Below are 20,870 nucleotides of genomic sequence, written 5' to 3'. Positions count from 1 at the left end.
AAGAGGGTACTGTTCCACAGACAGCACCGGGTTAATAGTCACTTTAAAATCCCCGCAGATTCGAACAGATCCATCCTTTTTCAGGACAGGAACAATGGGTGTGGCCCATTTGCTCACGCTCACAGGCTCCAGGACTCCATTCTCGACTAAGGCCTCCCAGTTAGCCTCAACTTTTGGCCTAATTGCATAGGGTACAGGTCGGGCTTTGTGAAACTTCGGCTTGCTGTCAGGTTTAATGTCCAGTCTCACGCTGATCTTTTTCATGCTCCCAAGTTCCCCATTGAAGAGTTCTGCATGTTTGTTTAACACTGCAGTCACACCTGACTCCCCTTTTGACATCATGCGGACTGCAGGCCAGTCCAGCGTGATTTTCTCTAGCCACGCACGTCCCAGTAGCGATGGGTAATTTCCCTTTACCACATATAGTGGCAGTTTTGCAGTCTGTCCGTTCAATTTAACTGTCACCTCAATGACGCCTCTCATGGCCACAGGTTCGCCGGTATACGTCTTTAGCACAATGTTTGTTGGCTGAAGGGTAAGATGCTTTAGCATTTTGTTGTAGACAGTGTCTGAAACAAGGGACACAGCCGCGCCTGTGTCCAGCTCCATCCGCACTGATTGTCCCTCCACCAGTGGTGACACCCAGTAGCCATTTGAACCACCTGCAACCATCAGTATATGCACCTCTTCCTCCTCAGAGGTGTCGCTCCCCTCTGTTTTGCTTGTTCCATCATACTGCACTGAATGAACACTCTTTTTCCTCTCTTGTCCAAATACAGACATTTTGCTTCCATGCTTCCCAGCTCTGTCTGTTCTTTTTTTACCTCTACAGGCGCGTTCAATGTGACCCTTTTTGCCACAATTTCGGCATTCCAGCTCCGTACACCAGCAGTCATTAGCGTGATGGCCCGTTTTCCCACAATGGCAACATGTGCCGTTCTGCGCACCTTTAGGCTCAGACGACACCTTGTGAACTCTCCCTGTTGAACTCAACTGGTGAGCCTCCTTTTCCGCCATCTCCATGGAGACACTAACTTCAATGGCCTTTTCAAGACTAAGGTTGTCCTCAGTAAGAAGGCGCTTCAGTGTGGCTGCATTTTGCAGACCACACACAAGTCTGTCTCTAATGGTATCATTCAGCACCTCTTTGAACTGGCAGTGTTCCGACAACCTTTTTAAAGCAGCAATAAACATCGTCACTGATTCCCCCTCCTCTTGATTCCGTTTGTGAAATCTAAATCTCTCAGCAATAACCAGAGGTTTTGGTGAAAAATGTGCTCCAAGAATTTCCACTAGTTGCTTATATGTTTTAGTTCCTGGCTTATCTGGCTGCACGAGGCTGCGAAGTAAATTGAAAGTCTTCGGCCCGATTACACTCAAAAAGGTAGGCACGACCTTTTCATTTGCCACCGCATTCGCCAATACAAAATAGTCAAAACGTTCCGTATATGCGCTCCATTGTTCCACATTTTCATCAAAATCACCGATGTTTCCTAATATAGTAGCCATCTCACGTTTCAAATTAAATTTTCTGTTTACTCACTGCACCCGTAACGTATGCAGATTCATCCGCTTCTCGTTGCCACTTGTTGTGTCGGTACCTTTCTACCTAGACACAATTTAGGACTCAGAACTCAGAGATTCAAACATGAAGTGCTTTATTGGAAGGAAAGGAAGTTCTGGCAAGTTCTGAACAAAGAGAGCTAAACTTAACCGAGAGAATACCCAACCATTTATCTCCTGTGACAGCGCCACCACAGGTGGGAGGAGAACACACAATAGAACACACAATACATAACATGGATGGCTGTTTATTGCAACTTTATTATATTGGTACTTTGACATTCTTTGCTGCGGTCTGTGCTTTGAGAATTTTTGGCTTTGCTTTCCCAGAGCATATTGTGACTGAAATGGTGTGTGCTTAGTCTACAGGTAAACATCAAGGGCCCAAAAGTAAGATATTTTTAGGGAGCAAGGGGGATGTGTAGAGAGCTAGAATTTGGGGTGTATTCAGATATGCCAGAGCTACACCCATTCTAAAATACAGGCTAGATTCTGGTAGATAATACAAATGCCCCCAACATGATCGCAAATGACAGCATAATGAGGGCCAAAGCTTGTGTCCCAGAAATTCCACCATTTACACCAGAATTGCACCTGACTTAAGTTAAGCTTATAGAAAAGCCAGATCTGTTACCTGCATGGTTTGTCAAACCAGGAAGTGGCTGAGATCACAAACTTTATTCTGAAACATCAGTTCTGGCTGGATTGATTAGAAAAATCTATTCTCAGCTATTCAACTAAGAAAGGATTCTGTAGGCTGTACCCTTCCACCAGTCTACAGACCATGCCATGGTGTCTCAGAAGAGCTTTGCTTAAGGAGGCAATGGTCCAGTAAGGAGGCATAGAAGGAACTGTGTGTCCTGTTGCAAAGTGACCTTCAAACATCCTCTTAAACACAGAAACCAAATTAAGACTTCATATCAAAAAGTGTTTTTACTGTGCACATATATATTTCCAGCAAGTGCTTTTTATTACCACCATGCCTAACCCTGGTGTCTCTCTGTGCTGTTCCTCAAAGTATTCTGGTGCACTGCTGAGGTGATACCTGAAGGCAAGTAATTGGCTGTGCAGTGGTATCATGAGCCTCTTGAACCTGAGGGGGGCCCTCATCTCAGGGCTTCTGAGCCCCATACGACACTTCAGCAGACTCCGTCACCATTGCAGGCGCGTGGGCAGCCTAGTCCTGTATCTTGACATCTACACGAGCAGACATCAGAGGGGACTCGCTAGCAGGCTCACACAAGCTGTCGTCAGGAAAGAGAAAGGCATCATGAAAACATATTCTAGCTGAGCCATTTATGCTGGATCCTGGATCTGAGTGCCCACTAATCAATGGGAGGGAAGACCTGATTGTACCAGTTAGATCTTGACAACCCTGACAAGCGTTGCCCCGAGCCTCTCAGTTTCCATCGTTCTCTCCAAATGGTTCCTCAAGGTCTGAAAACCAGTGAACAAAACATCCATCTTGGATACAGTGACTGGTCTGGAGGCCTCTCCATCAGGGGGAGCTGGTAGCTTACCATGGCTGCTCTGGTATGATTGTTAAACCGTGTCCTGCACCGTAGGAGATTCAAGGAGGTGGCACTCACTGCCATAGCCACCTCTCTCCACAAAGTGTGCACTACATTTTTGGCAGGTCTTCAGCCTCAATCCAAAACAGACCGTTTCTCCTGCTCTGTATTCCCATTAGGAGGACATGCAGGTCTGGCTCGCTGAAGTGTACTGCTTGTTTCTTTGATCTAGCTGCCATCCTTCTCTCTCAGGCTTCCTCCATAGCTTCCATTTCCCCTTAAAACATCAGCAGGTTTAATATCACTGTACTCGCACCTCTCCCCTCCGCCAGGTATTTTCTACCCTCTTCAGTTATTCCCAGCCCCTCCTCAGATAGTCTTGACCCCTTTCCCAAGTATTTTCTATCTCCCTCCCAACTACTTGAGCTCCCCCTCCCCACATGCCATTTGCTGTCAATTTGGGGCTTCACTCTCACCTCCGCAGGGGTTTCCCCCCGCCCCCCCCCCCCCCGGTGTATCAGAGAAGTTGTCGGCAGTATTTGCACAGCCTACACACCTCTCAGTATTTAAATTAGCTGACCTTACAATTTAAGACGGGGTCAGCATTACAACCTCAAGGTGGGCAGAAGTCCTGCCCCACCTGAGTTCTGATGGCGCCATTGTGCCGTCGGCATTTTGGGCCCCAAATTTGATTAAATCTACTCATTCAAAAGCTTCTCAATCGCATCATTTTGTTTATTTGTGAATTGATTTGTAAGGATTGATAAGGAATTCACCTGCAGAATTTAATTGTGTCGTTACTTAGCCACAATCTCTATTTGGACAGCTTTATAAAAATATTATGATGCCCCAAAATATAGATTGAGGGGGAATGGCTTAGCTGGAATGCATGCTCATTCCAATAGGTAGTTAACTCCACATTGAGAGAGCCTTTTTTTCAAATCTCTTCCATATAATCGATCCTCTCAGCTAATGCCTCACAGTTCCAGAACGTTGGAGAAAATCTTCAAGAAAGCAATCCATACAGAGGCAGGTAGCTTTGTGTACCAGTGTAAAATGATTACATAAACAAATCATTAAATAAAAACATACTATGTACAGAAGGATAAAAATAAATGATGTTGGTGCTGACATGCATAGACAGCAATTAGAGTTATATTATATTTAAATCTGTGGCAGTAATGTGTGGGATATGCCGTTATATAGTGAACAATGATAGCGAGATATGGAAAGAATTCTGGAACGTATTTTTCACTGAAGCAACACGACACGATAAACTCATTGTGACAATTTAATATTTTTAAATATTGAAAGGGACCTGGCTCGTCATGAATGCAGCTTGGAAACGTGAGAGTGCCACCTGATCCATGCTCAATTCAGAAAATATACCCTATAGGTATACGCTGTTAGCTTCTTTAGAATGTGATGTGATGCTTTCACTCCAGTCTATCAGAGCCGTCAGTTTTGTCTCTAATCTCTCTGTAAAAAAAAGTCTCCTGAACTCTCACGACAAAAAAACTTTTAACAGAAATACCTAAAATTAATATTTTGATGCCTGTATAATATTTAAGTATTTTCGAGGTAAAAAAATGCAGCTGGACCCTTCCTATTGTTCTCTCTCTCACCACCCCCTCCCCCCTCCGCAATGAGTTTACACTTTCCATAGCCAACCCATAAATTAATAGTGTAGTTAGCAGTACCAGCTGTGGCTAGGGTAGAACATGGGAGGCCAGCCAGGAGTGTGTTCGAATAGTCAAGTCTAGAGATAACAACAACAGCAATAACTTATATTTATACAGTGCCTTTAACACAGTAAATCATCCCAAGGCGCTTCACAGGATTATTATAAAACAAAATTTGACACCAAGCCACATAAGGAGAAATTAGGGAAGGTGACCAAAAGCTGGGTCAGAGAGGTAGGTTTTAAAGAGCGTCTTAAAGGAGGAAAGCGAGGTAGAGAGACAGAGAGGTTTAGGCAGGGAATTCCAGAGCTTAGGACCTTGGCAGCTGAAGGCACAGCCACCAATGATTGAGTGATTAAAACCAGGGATGCTCAAGAGGCCAGAATTAGAGGAGCGCAGATATCTCGGTGGGTTGTAGACCTGGAGGAGATTACAGCGATAAGGAGGGGCGAGGCCATGGAGGGATTTGAAAACAAGGATGAGAATTTTTAAATCGAGGTGTTGCTTAACCGGGAGCCAATGTAGGTCAATGAGCACAGGGGTGATGGTTGAACGGGACTTGGTGCGAGTTAGGACATGGGCAGCAGAATTTTGCATAACCTTAAGTTTACATAGGGTAGAACATGGGAGGCCAGCCAGGAGTGTGTTCGAATAGTCAAGTCTAGAGATAACAAAGGCATGGATGAGGGTTTCAGCAGCAGATGAGCTGAGGCGGGTGGGCAATGTTAGGGAGGTGGAAATAGGTGGGCTTAATTATGGCGCGGATATGTGGTCGGAAGCTTATTTCAGGGTCAAATATGACACCAAGGTTGCGAACAGTCTGGTTCAGCCTCAGACAGATACTAGGGAGGGGGATAGAGTCGGTGGCTAGGGAACGGAGAATGAGGCGGCGATTGAAGACAGTGGCTTCAGTCTTCCCAATATTTAAGTGGAGAACATTTTTGCTCATCTAGTACTGGATGTCGGACAAGGCGTCTGACAATTTAGAGACAGTGGAAGGGTCAGGAGAGGTGGTGGTGAGGTAGAGCTGGGTGTCGTCAACATACATGTGGAAACTGCTGCTGTGTTTTCGGATGATGTCGCTGAGGGGCTGCATGTAGATGAGAAATAGGAGGGGGCCAAGGATAAATCCTCGGGGGACACCAGAGGTAACGATGCGGGAGCGGGAAGAGAAGCCATTGCAGGTGATTCTCTGGCTATGATTAGATAAGAATGGAACCAGGCGAGTGCAGTCCCACCCAGCTGGACGACGGTGGAAAGGCGTTGGAGGAGGATCGAGTGGTCAACCGTGTGAAAGGCTGCAGACAAGTCAAGAAGGACGAGGAAGGATAGTTTACCTTTGTCACCGTGGGACGAGGGGAAGAAAGGGGAGTGGCAGAGGCAGCTGATCGGATGGTCTCAATCTTAGAGACAAAGGAGTCCATGAGCTCCTCACACTAGTTGTTAGAGGTGAGGGTGGAGGAGACAGGGGAGAGGAGGGGTTTAAGAGGACAGTTTATAGTAGAGAAAAGAAGTCGGGGGTTATCTTTGCATTCCAGAATGATCCTGGAATAGTGAGCAGTTTTGGCAGATAAGTGCTTTATGTGGTTCAGCCAGATCTGGCAGTGAATGGCTAAACCAGTTGTCCGCCATTTCTGTTCAAGTCTGCATCCCTTGGACTTAAAGGAGGGGAGATGAGGACCATACCAGGGAGAACGGCAAGGGTGAGAGAGGGTAATTGTTTTAGTAGGGACTAGGGCATCAAAGGTGGTGGTGAGGGTGTGGTTGAGCAGATCGGTAGCTGCAGAAATGTCATGGTGAATGGGGGGCCAAAGGCTGGACAGTTGGGATTTTGTAAGTGCAGTTGTAAGAGAGTTGGGGGAGAGTTTTTTCCAGGGGCAGACACAGATGGAAGTAGGGTTGGGTGAGGGTGGAAGGGGGATGTGGGTGGAGAGCGATACGAGGAAGTGGTCAGAGGTGGCCTTATCTGTTATTGACATGATGGGAGTAGCGAGGCTACATGAATATGTGTTGGGGAGTTTACATGGAGGGAGAGATTAAGTGAGGAGAGGAGGGCAGTGAACTCAGAGGAGAGAGAGCATGATGAATTGAGATGGAGGTTGAAATCACCGAGGATGAGAAGTCACTTGGTGCAGAGGCTGAAGGAGGAAAGAAATGAAGATATCTCGGTGAGAAATTTTTTATGGGGCTTAGGTGGGTGGTAGAGAACGAGAATATTAAATGAGAGGTGAGGGGGTGGAATAAGGTGAGATGCTAAAAGGAGGAGAAAGTGCCAGAGGAATAGGGGGACAGACCAAGGTGTGATTTGGTGATGAGAGCCACACTGCCACCACAGCGGTCTGAGCGGAGCAAGCAGTGGAAGATATAGCCAGGCGGGGAGGCTTCAATTACGGGTAAGGTGTTATCACCCCTCAGTCAGGTTTCTGTCAAGGTCATGATGTCGATGCAATCATTTACGATAAGCTCATGGATGGTAAGGGTCTTGTTCACAAGTGAACGGACATTCTGGAGGGCGATGCGGAGAGGGGCGGTGATAGCTGCCAGACTCCACGGGGTCAGCACTGGGGGGGGGTGAGTTGGACGGGGAGGAAATTGGCAAGATTAGCCCCCAGCGGGCGCACTGGGCAGGAAGGTCGGTGAGAGAGTAGGATGGGACAGTTGGAGTTGCTGCTCGTAAGAAGGCAGCGACGAGTGCCTCGATGGGCCCTTCGGAGAATGCCAAGAGAGGCACAGAGGGAAGCTGTGGGCTTATCTGAGAGGGAGTCAAGCCTGGGATGGCGGCAGGAGAGTGGGAAGGTCAAAGAGTAATGAAGGGTTGGGGTAGGAATTTGGGAGGACAGAGTATCCAAGAGAGGAGAGATGAAAGAAGGCATGACGACAGGAGACAGCGGTCAAGGGGGGATAGAGAGAAAAGAAAAAGGGGGAGTAAAAAGTGGAAATAGAAGTGATCGTCTCGGGTCCACTACTACGACTGTAATGCTAGTGTTTCAACCTGGACTCAGGATTTACATCAGAACTTCATTCACTGGTATGAAGTGAAACAGCTCCAGTTGTACTGTAACTGCAACCTAAGAATTATCACAGGTTACTAGTATTTGAGACAAATTTATGTGTTTGAGTTTGTCGAGCTTTTTTGTGGTCGAACAACTGTTCTGTAGTGACACCTGCTGGTAATACTACACGTGTTATTGGAACATGTCCCAAAATTATTATACAAACATACCCCAAATCCTCCTTGCAGGAAGCAATTGAAGATTATTATTATTAGAACAAAATTGCCTCCAAATAATCCAGATATTTTATTTTAAATATTTTTTGAAAAGTATAATGTAACCATTATGTTTATTAAAGCTAAATAAATAATGATAGCTGTTGAACCATCTGGAAAAATGGAGTGTGATGGAACATGAAAAACATTATTCTACGCAATGTGGTTCTGTTTTAATGGTTGAAAGTGCCTAGTGAAGCTCATTGACAAACCACAGAAGAAAAAAAACTTTCGTTTTTGGAAAAATGCTCTAAATTAAGAAGTGTGTAATGTTGTACCTTGTTCCAACCATACTTTATATTTAGTTCATCTGAAAATAACTGTTGCTGAATGATGGAAGGCATTAAACTTCTTTAAAACTGCAGAAAATGTTAAGTATTGAAAGGATTTCATTCAGAAGGCAGCGTAATGTTACATCATCACTGTTGTCCTTGCAGCACTCTGCTGGCTCCCTGTCCCACAGTGGATTGACTTCCAAATCCTCATCCTCACCTTCAACCCTCTCTATAACCTTACTTCACCCAACCTTGGCAATATTCTCCAGCCCTAGCATATAACTTCCATTCTTCTGAACCTTGTTTACTGTAGATCCAATCCTCCCTCCCTCCACTCCACCATCAGTAGCAAAGCCTTCAGCTTTTTATTGCATTTTAAAACTCTCTCCTGAAACTTTACTCTCCCTGCCTTCAGAAGTCAAAACGTACCTCTCTGACTGTGCATTTGATCTTCATCCTGCTTCCTGTTTGGTGTCCACTGCTCTCCCATGAAAACTATCTTATTCCTTCGAAGGTAAGAAACTAAATGGGATAGAGGAGCAAAAAGATCTGGGAATACAGCTAAAGGAATCACTAAAAGGAGCAACACAAGTTGATAAGGCCATAAAGTGTGCAAACAAAGTATTGGGATTCATTTCTAGAGGAATAGAATACAAAAGCTGGGAGGTAATGTTAAATTTATATAGAACTTCGGTTAGACCACACGGAGTACTGTGTGCAGTTCTGGTCTCCATACGACTAAAAGTATATTGAAGCACTGGAAAAAGTGCAGGAAAGGTTTACAAGGATGTTGCCAGAATTGAGAGGATGCAACTATCGGGAAAGGTTGAGCAGGCCAGGGCTCTTTTCTTTGGAAAAAAGACTGAGGCCTAGAAATTCACTAAGGCCCCGCCAGCTGGCTAGCGCCCAAAAATTAGCGCTGGGCGGGAAGCCTATAGCGATCGTCAGATATTCATTGTTAGCGCCCCAATTCGGAAGCGGGCGCTATACCAGGGTGTGCCCGCCTCCGCTTGGTGCGCTGACACTGAATATCAGCGCTCTTGGCGCCGCTGCGCCAGGCGCTGCGCAGCGGCAGGCTGCGGTACTGCAGGCCCCCTCCTTCTCTTAAGGGGGAGCTGCCTGCAATGGGGAGATCGCCGCTGGATAGTGCCGGCAAATGAGCCCGGCACCACGGAGAAGTGCCGGGCTCGCGGAAAGCAGCCGGCAATGCCGTGGGGGGGGGGTGGAGGAGGCCGGGGAAGGAGGTGCGGGCAGGCGGCCGCCGCAAAAGCGGCCGGCCGCACCTTCCGCTTTAAAGCGCCCCACTAAGGCAGCAGGACGGCCCCGTTTTCTGGTCGCCGTTTGCGGCCGCTTCGGAGGAGGCGGCCGCAACTAAATATGGGGATTGGCGCGGTTTCGGGGCGGAACCGGGGCACTGCGCACACCGATGACGTCATCGGTGCCGGCGCAGCGCTAACGGCTACCGCCGGCAATACTGCTGCGCTGAATATCTGCGCAAACTCATTTTTGGCGCAAAATCACCCTTTAGGCATTAACTGGGCGTAAAGCTGGCAGCGCCTTAATGAATTTCTAGGCCTAAAAGCCTAATAGAGGTTTTTAAGATTATGAAGGGTTTTTTAGGCCGGATGTGGAGAAACTGCTTCCACTTGTAGGTGAGTCCAGAACAAGGGAGCATAAATAAATATAAGATGGCCGCTAACAAATCAAATAATGAATTTAAGAGGAATGTCTTTACACATCGTGGTGAGAATGTGAAACTTGCTGCCACATGGAGCGGTTGAAGCAGAGGGCATTGATGCATTTAAAGGGAGTCTTGATGAAGGGAATAGAGGGATATAGGGGGCAGAGTGGGAAGAGGTAATTAGAGTGGGAGGGGGCCTGTGTGGAGTCTAACCACTGGCATAGACCAGTTGGGCCAAATGGCCGGTTTCTGTCCTATAGATTCTATGTAATTGTTTAACTATATTGGACCATGGCTGGTGTGCTGGATTGAAGCCAGCTGGGCAGCAGAGACTTATAGCCTGTAGTTCCATTATTGTGAAAATGTTGGAGATCACCCTGGTGTGTCATTTTCCTTCTGTGGTTTCATCCAGCTGTTAGAAACGGAGCAAAATTGTGAAAGTGGAAAATAAATGATATTTCAAACATACATTGATCTCTCCAGTGGGCAATTCTTCATCATAAAATACGTTTTATTTTCACGGTCAGATACTTTGCACTATTTTCTCTTAATTTAATCTTTTCAAAGTTATTTTGTCAGATTTCCTGTGGTAATGCGTTAGTGTCTGAACAAGAGAGTGGCAGCCAGGTCTCTGAAAATGCCAAGTCTCTGAAAATGCCACTTTATTGCTGTTCCTTAGGAGATTTGTGATAACAGTGCAGGCCGACTGACTCTGTGATTTTCCTCACTCTTGGGGCAACCACTTTGCCGTGTGAAAAATCACAGATGGGAATCTTCATCCTGCCTCTCCCTCCAACTCCCTTGTGTCAAAAGGAAGAAGTATCTCACACAGACATACACATACAACTTGTACCATTGTTTCATTGTTTAGGCTGCTGCTATATGATCACTTTTCCATCAGTTGAAAGCAGTTTTTGCAGCTAATTGAAAACTTGCAGTATAACTCAGAAGTCCGATTTGTGTATTTTGGTTCATGAAGTAGATGATTTCCCATCCTTCGGGCTTTGCACTGGGTGTAGTATATCTCAGGTCTGGTGCAAAACCCACTTTTAAAAAGTGTTTAAGTGGTCATTGAACAACTCAGAAACGTTATAACTATAAGCAGACTCTTTTTAATGCCATAAGTTGGTGGACACTCTGACCTGCGATCTTAATACATTAAAATTGACCATGCATGGAGCAGTGTATGTACTGAACTCTCTCTTGGCTGACCTCAGTGGAGAGATGTATAGCCCACAGCATAACTTTGCTTTATGGGGTGTGACATGAATCAGCCATTCATGTGAAAATGACTTATGAAATAATACTGGGTGGCCTGCTGGTGGCGCTGTCCAGGGAGAGTATAAATACTCGGGCATGGGCCCAGCTTGCTCAGGATATTCTTTTGCAGGAACTAGTGAAGGACACAACTAGATCTCCATGTTGTAAAACAGTAGATTAAAGCCTTGTTTAACGCTTAGACCAAGTGCCTAGTAGTTTTCTTACATCAGGGTGTGCATCACAATCTACACCGGTAGATGTAGTACAACAGCATTCCAATAAAGAAAAGGCTTGCATTTATGTAGCACCTGATCATGCCTCCCAGAAATGCTCCAAATCATCTCATATATAATGAATTACTTTGATGTGCGGTCACTGCCGTTATGTATTCAAACTAAGGAGCAGTTTTGCACACAGCAAGATCTCGCAAATAGCAATCTATTTGACCAATTAATCAGTTTTTTTTGGTGGTGCTGTTTAAGGAATCTTGGCCAGGACACCAGGAAAACATCTGCTTTTCTTCAATTAGTACCAGGCAGATTAACTGAAGCACCTATTAGAATGCAGCAGTAAAGTATTAATCCAGATTATTTGCTCGTGCCCAGGAGTAGGGCTTGAACCCATGACCTCTGACTCAGGGACAAGGCTTCTACCAACTGTCAAGTTGGCACTATCAGTGTGAGAATACTTCAGGTAGCCAATATGCCGTCACTTTTGCTGCAATGGAAAATGGTTTTGTTGCATATTAACAAGAAAGCTCAGGGTCAGGTCTTGATTTGATTCTCAAATGCATTGAAGCAGGAGGTATGAAAGCACTTCCATCACCAATTAGGAGTTGCATCGGATGTAGTAAAACTCAAACCTGGTGCAAAATAATGTTTTAAAAGCGCTCAAGTGGTTAATTGGCAAACTAGACACTTTAGAAACTTAGTATAGAATGGTTTTAATGTTATGAAAGAAGGCAAGCATATCCCCTGCTAACATTAAAAATTAGCCACCCAGGAATGCAGCATTGCAGAGACACATTTGCACATATTGGGCTGGATTTTTCCAACCTCGGCGGGTCTGTGACAGGCGATATCCATGGCGTGTGGGGACCCCGCATCTGTCTCGATCCCGGTCTCCAACAGGATTTTCCATTGATGGGGCTTGTTAAGTCCAACCTGCGAGATTCCCGGCCACTTAATAGGAAGTGAGCCTGATGACATCATTTGATGACGTGTCATCAGCCGGTTTCCTTAAAGGGGCCATGTCCACATTGATTTTGACAGTTGTGCTGTCAGTGTTCGGCAGTACTGAGGTGCTGCAAACACTGAGAAGCACTGCACAGAGGTGCACGGCTGCACCCAGACTTTCCCATTACTCACTCCATATGCTTATGGAGGGAGTCACAGCACGCAGGGAGGTTCTCTTCCCTTCCAATGGGTGAAAGAGACCTCCCTAGGACACCAACGCAGCCTGGTTGCGGGGATGCAAGCAGGGATGTTGTCAGGATAACCAGGCTGCAGTGGCACAAACCTTTCAATGATCTCAGTAGATCACAAAACGTTACTGCAAAGCCACACTCGACCTCTTCCTGCTGTGCCACTCATCATATCCCCATCACTCTGCCTTCCCTACCCTACTCCTGCACATCCTTACTCACACCAACTTACCTTACACCTCCACCCATCCCTCTCTATCTACGTTATCACTTCCCCATCTCACTAGCCACCCCTCACACTCATGCAATCATTCAAACTATCAACACACAAGGGTAGGCACTTGTGTGCTTTAGCCAATGTTCCTGTAAAGTTTCTGTTAATGTGTTGTCAAGCATTGAAATCTTTATTTTCAACACTTTGCCTTCTTGGACCGATTTGTGTGTACCTTTGGAAGTGTCTTAGTGAGTTGCAGTGAATAGTGAGACATAACGTCCTCCCCCCACCACCACTGCCCCCCCTCCCATCAATGGTGATGAGTGTGAAAGGGATGGCTTGGACATTGTCGGGATGCTTTATGGTGCTGGTATGTGGTGGAGCCAACCTGGTGCATCATGTGGCAGCCAGGGTGTTGTGTTAAGTGAAGTAAATCTGGACATGGTGAGGCCTTCGCTGGCATCCCAGGCAGCAATGTGCACGGGTGATGTTGCCCTGTGTCCTGTGCAGCATCAGTTGATTGCGGAGAAGGTTGGTGTGGATGTTGGTGCTGCTGGTGTGCCTGGTGATGCTGGTGTTGGGGCTGATTGTGGTGAGATTCTGAGGACCAAGGTGAGATTTTTTCAAGGGCACCGATGCTGATGGAATAGATGGTAGGTGAGGTTGAGATGACAGAGTAATCTCTCAATGTTGAAATAGGTTGTTCCAATGAGGCGACACTTGTTCCAAACACTTGCTAGCTGCATAAAGGTCAATCTGTCTTCCAAATGCAGTAAGCAACAGCTTCTAACCTTGGAAAGTGAAGACCTATGAAATGGGAGCTTTCATAGAACATTTGCAGCTGTCAGGTTAGTAAATCATTCCATGCTGACACAACACCCGACCTACTTACCTGATGTGATACCCACTCTCTGGGAACCTCATTAAAAACCTGGTAAAATGGTAAGTACATGGGAAAATGGTTCTTATCTACCTTTTAACAAGCTTTTAAGTATCTAAGTTGGCTGACCCGCTGATATACCTATCAATTCATCCAATGAAAAGCGACGAGTTAAGAAAGTAACTATAGGTTTTTATTGGCTAAACAACAGAGCCCACCCTCGTGGGTGATCGGATACAACAAGGAGGAATGCCAGCCAGTCGACTACCTTTATACCTGGGCAGGTAGGTGGAGTCATGGGCGGAGTCAGCAGTGGTCAGCCCAGGTATAGCAGCGTGACAAGAGGCGACCTCGTATAGTGATACAACAGTGTGAACAGTGATAACCATAGAGTAACGATATAACAGTGATAACTATAGTGTAACGATAGTGAACGATAAAAGTGGTTTACCACATTCACCCCTTGTTTAGATTTGAGTCCGGCGGGGTGAAGTGTACTACCAGTTCTGGTATGTCAGTCTGTCTGGAGGCCTCGTAAGCCTTTCTGATCGTCGCAGCGGCGGTGTTGCATTATCCGGTGTTAATGCTGGTGTCTGCGTGGTCGGCGAAGGCTCGTGGGGTTCCGGCATGCCGTCTACCTGGTCTGGAATTGGGGGGGTGGTGGGGGGGGGTGAAGGTGGTGTCTCCGGAGTGCCCGAGGGTGCGAGGTCTCGTAAGGAGACTGTGTCCTCCCGCCCGTCTGGGTATGCCACATAGGCGTACTGGGGGTTGGCGTGCAGGAGGTCCACCCTCTCGACCAGGGGGTCCGTTTTATGGGCCCCCACATGCTTTCGCAGCAAGACGGGCCCCGGAGAGGTCAGCCAGGTTGGTAGCGTGGTTCCCGTAGTCGACTTCCTGGGGAAAGCAAACATTCGTTCATGGGGGGTGGCGTTGATGGCAGTGCAAAGTAGTGACCGGGTGGAATGCAGCGCTGCCGGGAGGACTTCCTGCCAGCGGGAGGTTGGGAGGCCCTTAGACTTTAAGGCTAAGAGGACGGCCTTCCATACCGTCGCGTTCTCTCTTTCTACCTGGCCGTTCCCTCGGGGGTTGTAGCTGGTGGTCCTGCTTGCAGCAATACCTCTCGCTAGTAGGAACTGACGGAGTTCCTCGCTCATGAAGGAGGAGCCCCGGTCACTATGTATATAGTTTGGGAACCCGAACAAGGCGAAGAGGTCGTTCAGGCATTTAATGACCGTGGTACTGGTCATGTCTGGGCAGGGGAAGGCAAAGGGGAAACGGGAGTACTCATCAACAATGTTGAGGAAGTACACATTACGGTCAGAGGACGGGAGGGGCCCCTTAAAGTCGATGCTCAGGCGCTCGAAGGGGCGGGTGGCCTTGATCAGGCTTGCTCTGTCCGGCCTAAAGAAGTGCGGTTTGCACTCGGCACAGGTCTGGCAGTTCCTGGTCATGGTCCTGACCTCCTTGATGGAGTAGGGCAGGTTGCGGGCCTTAATGAAGTGGTAAAGTCTGGTGACCCCGGGGTGGCAGAGGTCGTTGTGGAGGGTCTGAAGTCTATCACTTTGCGCGCTGGCGCATGTAATTCGTGACAGAGCATCGGGGGGTTCGTTCAGCTTACCTGGCCGGTACAAGATATCATAATCGTAGGTGGAGAGCTCGATTCTCCACCTCAAGATCTTGTCATTCTTGATTTTGCCCCTCAGCTTGTTATTAAACATAAAAGCGACCGAACGTTGGTCGGTAAGGAGGGTAAATCGTTTGCCTGCCAGGTAGTGCCTCCAGCGTCGTACCGCCTCCACAATCGCCTGGGCCTCCTTCTCGACCGACGAGTGTCGGATCTCAGGGCCCTGTAGGGTCCTTGAGAAGAAGGCCACCGGTCTCCCCTCCTGGTTAAGGGTGGCGGCTAGGGCGAAGTCGGATGCATCGCTCTCGACTTGGAAGGGGATGGACTCATCCACTGCGTGCATAGTGGCCTTGGCAATGTCTCCCTTAATGAGGGAGAAGGCTGCGCACGCTTCCTCCGTAAGGGGGAAGGATGTGGACTTCATGAGGGGTCTGGCTTTGTCCGCATAATTGGGCACCCATTGGGCATAGTAGGCGAAGAGCCCCAGGGTTCTCTTCAGTGCCTTTGGACAGTGGGGGAGGGGTAGCTCCATGAGGGGGCGCATTCTTTCGGGGTCGGGGCCGATGACTCCGTTCTCTACTACACAGCCGAGGATGGCAAGGCGCGAGGTGTTAAACACACATTTATCCTTATTGTAGGTGAGGTTCAGCCGTTGGGCCGTACGGAGGAATCTCTCCAGATTAACATCGTGGTCCTGCCGGTCGCGGCCGCAGATGGTGACGTTATCTAGATAGGGGAACGTGGCGTGCAGCCCGTTCTGGTCAACCATCCGGTCCATCTCCCTTTGGAAGACCGAAACCCCGTTGGTGACGCCAAAGGGAACCCTAAGGAAGTGGTAGAGGCGGCCGTTCGCCTCGAAGGCTGTATACTGGCGGTCCTCAGGGCGGATAGGGAGTTGGTGATAGGCCGACTTAAGGTCGATGGTGGAGAATACCCAGTACTGCGCAATCTGATTGACCATATCAGATATGTGGGGAAGGGGGTATGCGTCCAGCTGGGTGTACCTGTTTATGGTCTGGCTGTAGTCGATGACCAGGCGGTTTTTATTGCCGGTCTTAACGACCACGACCTGGGCACGCCAGGGGCTGGTGCTCCCCTCGATGATGCCCTCCTTCAGGAGACGCTGCACCTCAGAGCTAATGAAAGCTCTGTCCCCGGCGCTGTACCGCCTGCTCTTGGTAGCGACGGGTTTGCAGTCGGGGGTGAGGTTAGCGAACAGGGAAGGTGGCGGGACCTTGAGGGTGGATAGGCCGCAGGTGTTACGCGGTGGGCGGTTTAAAATCTGCTGGTTGTCGACTGTGAGTGGGGGGAGGGGTCCGCCGTATGCTAACGTGATGCTTTGGAGGTGGGATTGGAAGTCTAGGCCTAGTAGGACGGCAGCGCATAGCTGGGGCAGGACGAGGAGTTTAAAATTTTTATACTCCGTACCCTTAACCGACAGGGTCACAACACAGTAGCCGCTGATGTCTGTGGCGTGTGACCTCGATGCCATCGAGATCCGGTTGCGCGTTGGCAGGACAGGGAGGGAGTAGTGGCTCACCGTGTCTGGGTGGATGAAGCTCTCCGTGCTTCTGCTGTCGAACAGGCAGGTCGTGGCGTGGCCGTTTACTTTGATGTCCATCATCAACTTGGACAGGTGATGCGGGCGGGCCCGGTCCAGTGTGACGGAGGCTAGTGTATAGCTGAGCGAGTTGTTGTAGTCTGCGGTTGAGGCGGTAGTCGGGTCTAGAGGCATGGTGGCGGTCGGGCATGGTGGGTAAAATGGCGTCTCCCACGAGGTTGGACAAAATGGCGGAGAAGATGGCTGCCCCCATAACTCACATGAGGCACTGCTGGTGTCGGTTGCCTGTATCAAAGATGGCCGCCCCCATGACTCACATGTGGGGATGCTGGCCTCTGTTGCCTTGAAGGAAGATGGCCGCCCCCACAGCTCGCATGAGGCACTGCTGGCCTCTGATGATCCACCTCTGCAGGCCTTAGCGAAGTGGCCTTTCTTCATGCAGTTTGAGCAGGTAGAGTTCCTGGCTGGGCAGCGCGACCTCGGGTGTTTCGCCTGGCCGCAGAAGAAGCAGCCGGCGGCCCGATTGCGGGGGTCCGATGTCGGAGCCAGTACCGGGGGTGGCGGTCTCGATCGGGTCCGGGACGCCGACGCTGAGGTAGGTCCCAGGGGGGTTGCTGCGGGGGGTATCGCGGTCGGGGTCAGTCCCAAGTCCCAGGGTCGCGAGTTACAGTACCTTGAGTATGCCTCGAGGTCCCGATGGGCCACCTCTAGAGAGAGAGCGAGGGCTGCAGCTTTGTCCAGGTCGAGGTCCCTTGCTTCCAGTAGTCTTTGCCGTGAGTAGTCGGACCGCAGGCCTTTCACGAAGGCATCGCGGACATTGTCTTCAGTATTTTCTGCCGCCGTTACCGCTTTAAAGTTACAGTCTCTGCCGAGTGCTTGTAGCACCCGTAAAAATTCCTCCACGGGCTCTCCTGGCTGTTGCGGGCGGGATCTTAGGAGGTGTCTGGCATACATGGAATTTACCGGGGTTTGGTACTGTCTTTTCAGCCGGTTGATGGCGTCCTCGTATGTTTTAAGATCCCGGATGAGTGCGAATACTTTAGGGCTCACTTGGGCGTTCAGAACTCTTAGCATGGATTTCTGAGGCACGCCGGATTCTCCCAGGTAGGCTTCGAAGCAGCTCAGCCAGTGTTCGAAGTCGAGGGCTGCGTTTGCTGCCTGTGGGTTTAGATCCAGGTACGGTGGTCTGAGGGCTCGCAGCCAGGCCGGCTGCTGTGGCTGTTGTAGCTGGGCGTCTGGCTGGTCACTTGGCTGGTCGTTTGACTGCTCAGGTGTCGACATTTTAAAATTTAGCCAATAAAATTGATATACCTATCAATTCATCCAATGAAAAGCGACGAGTTAAGAAAGTAACTATAGGTTTTTATTGGCTAAATAACAGAGCCCACCCTCGTGGGTGATCGGATACAACAAGGAGGAATGCCAGCCAGTCGACTACCTTTATACCTGGGCAGGTAGGTGGAGTCATGGGCGGAGTCAGCAGTGGTCAGCCCAGGTATAGCAGCGTGACAAGAGGCGACCTCGTATAGTGATACAACAGTGTGAACAGTGATAACCATAGAGTAACGATATAACAGTGATAACTATAGTGTAACGATAGTGAACGATAAAAGTGGTTTACCACACCCGCCACTTGGTGTCGGGTCTGTTCAGGGATGACAGACCCGACACTTGGGAAACTGACGGGTTTACAGTAAGATACCGACCCGCTGTCAATCTTTGTGATTTTGACAGCGGACCCGCCTCCAAACCCGCACTCTGAGCACTGGTAAAATTCCGGCCATTCCTAGAGCTCTTTAGCCTCACACCACAATGAAACCTGCAGCAAGGTACAGTGAGCAGCGTAACTCAGGTCTGCCAGCTGTGTATCCTGCTACACAGATAAAAAGAAAGACTTGCATTTATATAGCACCTTTCATGACCTCACGGTGTCCCAAAGCATTTTACAGCCAATTAAGTCATTTTATGAAGTGTATTCAGTGTGGCAATGTAGGAAACGCAGCAGCCAATTTGCACATAAGAAGGTCCCACAAACAGCAATTTGACAATGACCACATAATCTGATTCAGTGATGTTGGTTAAGGGATAAATTTTGGCCAAGACTAAGTTTATAAAGAGCAGGGGAGCAGGAGAACTCCTCTGCTCTTCTTCAAAATAGTGCCTTGGATTTTTTATGTCCACATCTCATCTGAGAGACGGTACCTCCAGTAGTGCAGCACTCCCTCAGAACTGCACTGGAGTATTAGCCTGAATTTTATGCTCAAGTGAGGCTTGGACCTACAACTTCCTGACTCAGAGACAAGTGTCCTACCAACTGTGCCACAACTGACACTCTAGATGTTTACTATGCATATCCATTGCACTATACAGATGTTTGTGAGACTGGTATCTGTGATGCAATTGCAGTCTTGTCAATGCATTGGACATAAACACATTTTTATACAAAAGTTCAATGAAGGAGTCAGTTTTCAAAAATCAGGCTCTACGGAAAAAAGACATTAAGAATGACAATGGGAAAGATTTTAGAGAGCATGGGGAAGTCTCCATGATGCTAATAGAGAAATGAGCAACCTGTCTCTCCTTAAAGGGCTGAAGAAAATGTCTATCTTCAAATTCTCCAGTCAGTTTTGGCTTTATCAGTCCAGATGTGATTTCCAGTTGCCTTTACTGACAGTTTTACTAGCTGTGAAACCTAGAGGTCAAAGCAAACCTTTCACGTCATATTTAAACATCACTTGATAACGTTGTTTGTATTCTCCAAGTCTGTTGAAAATACTTTTTAAAATCCTGATGGTGTTAGGCAGAAAATGGGGTGTTGGCCAATGGATTCTAAGTGTGCTTTAGGATTTTTTGATTATACTTTATGAACAACTGCTAAACCATGGGGCAAATTTTCACCTGCTTCAGTAGTACTGTAATGTTTAAAACTGCAACAAATCTGTGCCACATCACAACTCAGATGAGAAAAATGTTATTCTATCTAATATTTCAGCTATGAATGGCTAGTATTTTTTTCCTGATGAGTGGAATTTTGCCAGCGATGAATACAATGTCTCATTTATCAGCAGGCAACTTAAAATAAATATTTTATCCTAATTTTAATTCCTGTTGTGGTCTGCTGTTGCCACGCAACGTAGACTCTGGCTGGGGGATGCATAAGATGACTAAGCAGAATGCCACAGCTTCCACTAATGCTGTTACGTAGGCAGCAAGTAGGGGTGTTGAAGTATGACTCTGAGATCCACCAAGTTCCCCTTCTTCATGTCAGTTCAGCACTTCACCTTCACCTGGTGTTAAACCTGGCAACCCAGCTGATGTGAAAAACTTGACATGCACATTTACCTGTCAGTGACCCAGGATAACTACCGTAGCTTGCAGGACAGAGTTTTGTCATCTGCAACAAGGACACTTGCGGCAAACCTTCAACTACTAGTGGTTGGAAAGGTCACCACTACCCGCACTTGTTATGCCTTCTGCTCATTCCTGGCGAGTACTACCTGTTATAAATCTCATCATCATCGAGAAACTACTCATGAAATAACGCTGGACGGCCAGCTGGTGGCGCCGTCCAAGGAGTATAAATACTCGGGCGTGGGCCCAGCTTACCAGGGACATTTTGTAAGACAAGGAACTAGTGAAGTACAACTAGACCTCCATGTTCTGAAACAAGTTGATTAAAGCCTTGCTTTATGCTCAAACCAAATGCGTAGTGAGTTTTATTACGTCACTACCTGTAAAGATCAAAAAGGTGACTGATGCATCAGTCAGTATGGACAGCAGTTTTAGTTCCTTTCTCATTGAATACCATAAAAGTGCAGTCAACCATTGATGGCTGCCATGTGTCCAATCTGAAGCCCTTGGAAGATGTAAGTGTGGCAAGGTTTTCAATTGACTATTGAGTTTTGATGGTATGCCCAGCCGACCTATG

This window comes from Somniosus microcephalus, chromosome 5 (genome assembly GCF_052327205.1).
Source record: "Somniosus microcephalus isolate GS21.2 chromosome 5, FLI_Smic_1.0, whole genome shotgun sequence".
Classification (NCBI taxonomy): domain Eukaryota; kingdom Metazoa; phylum Chordata; class Chondrichthyes; order Squaliformes; family Somniosidae; genus Somniosus; species Somniosus microcephalus.
This window is presented reverse-complemented; position numbering follows the sequence as displayed.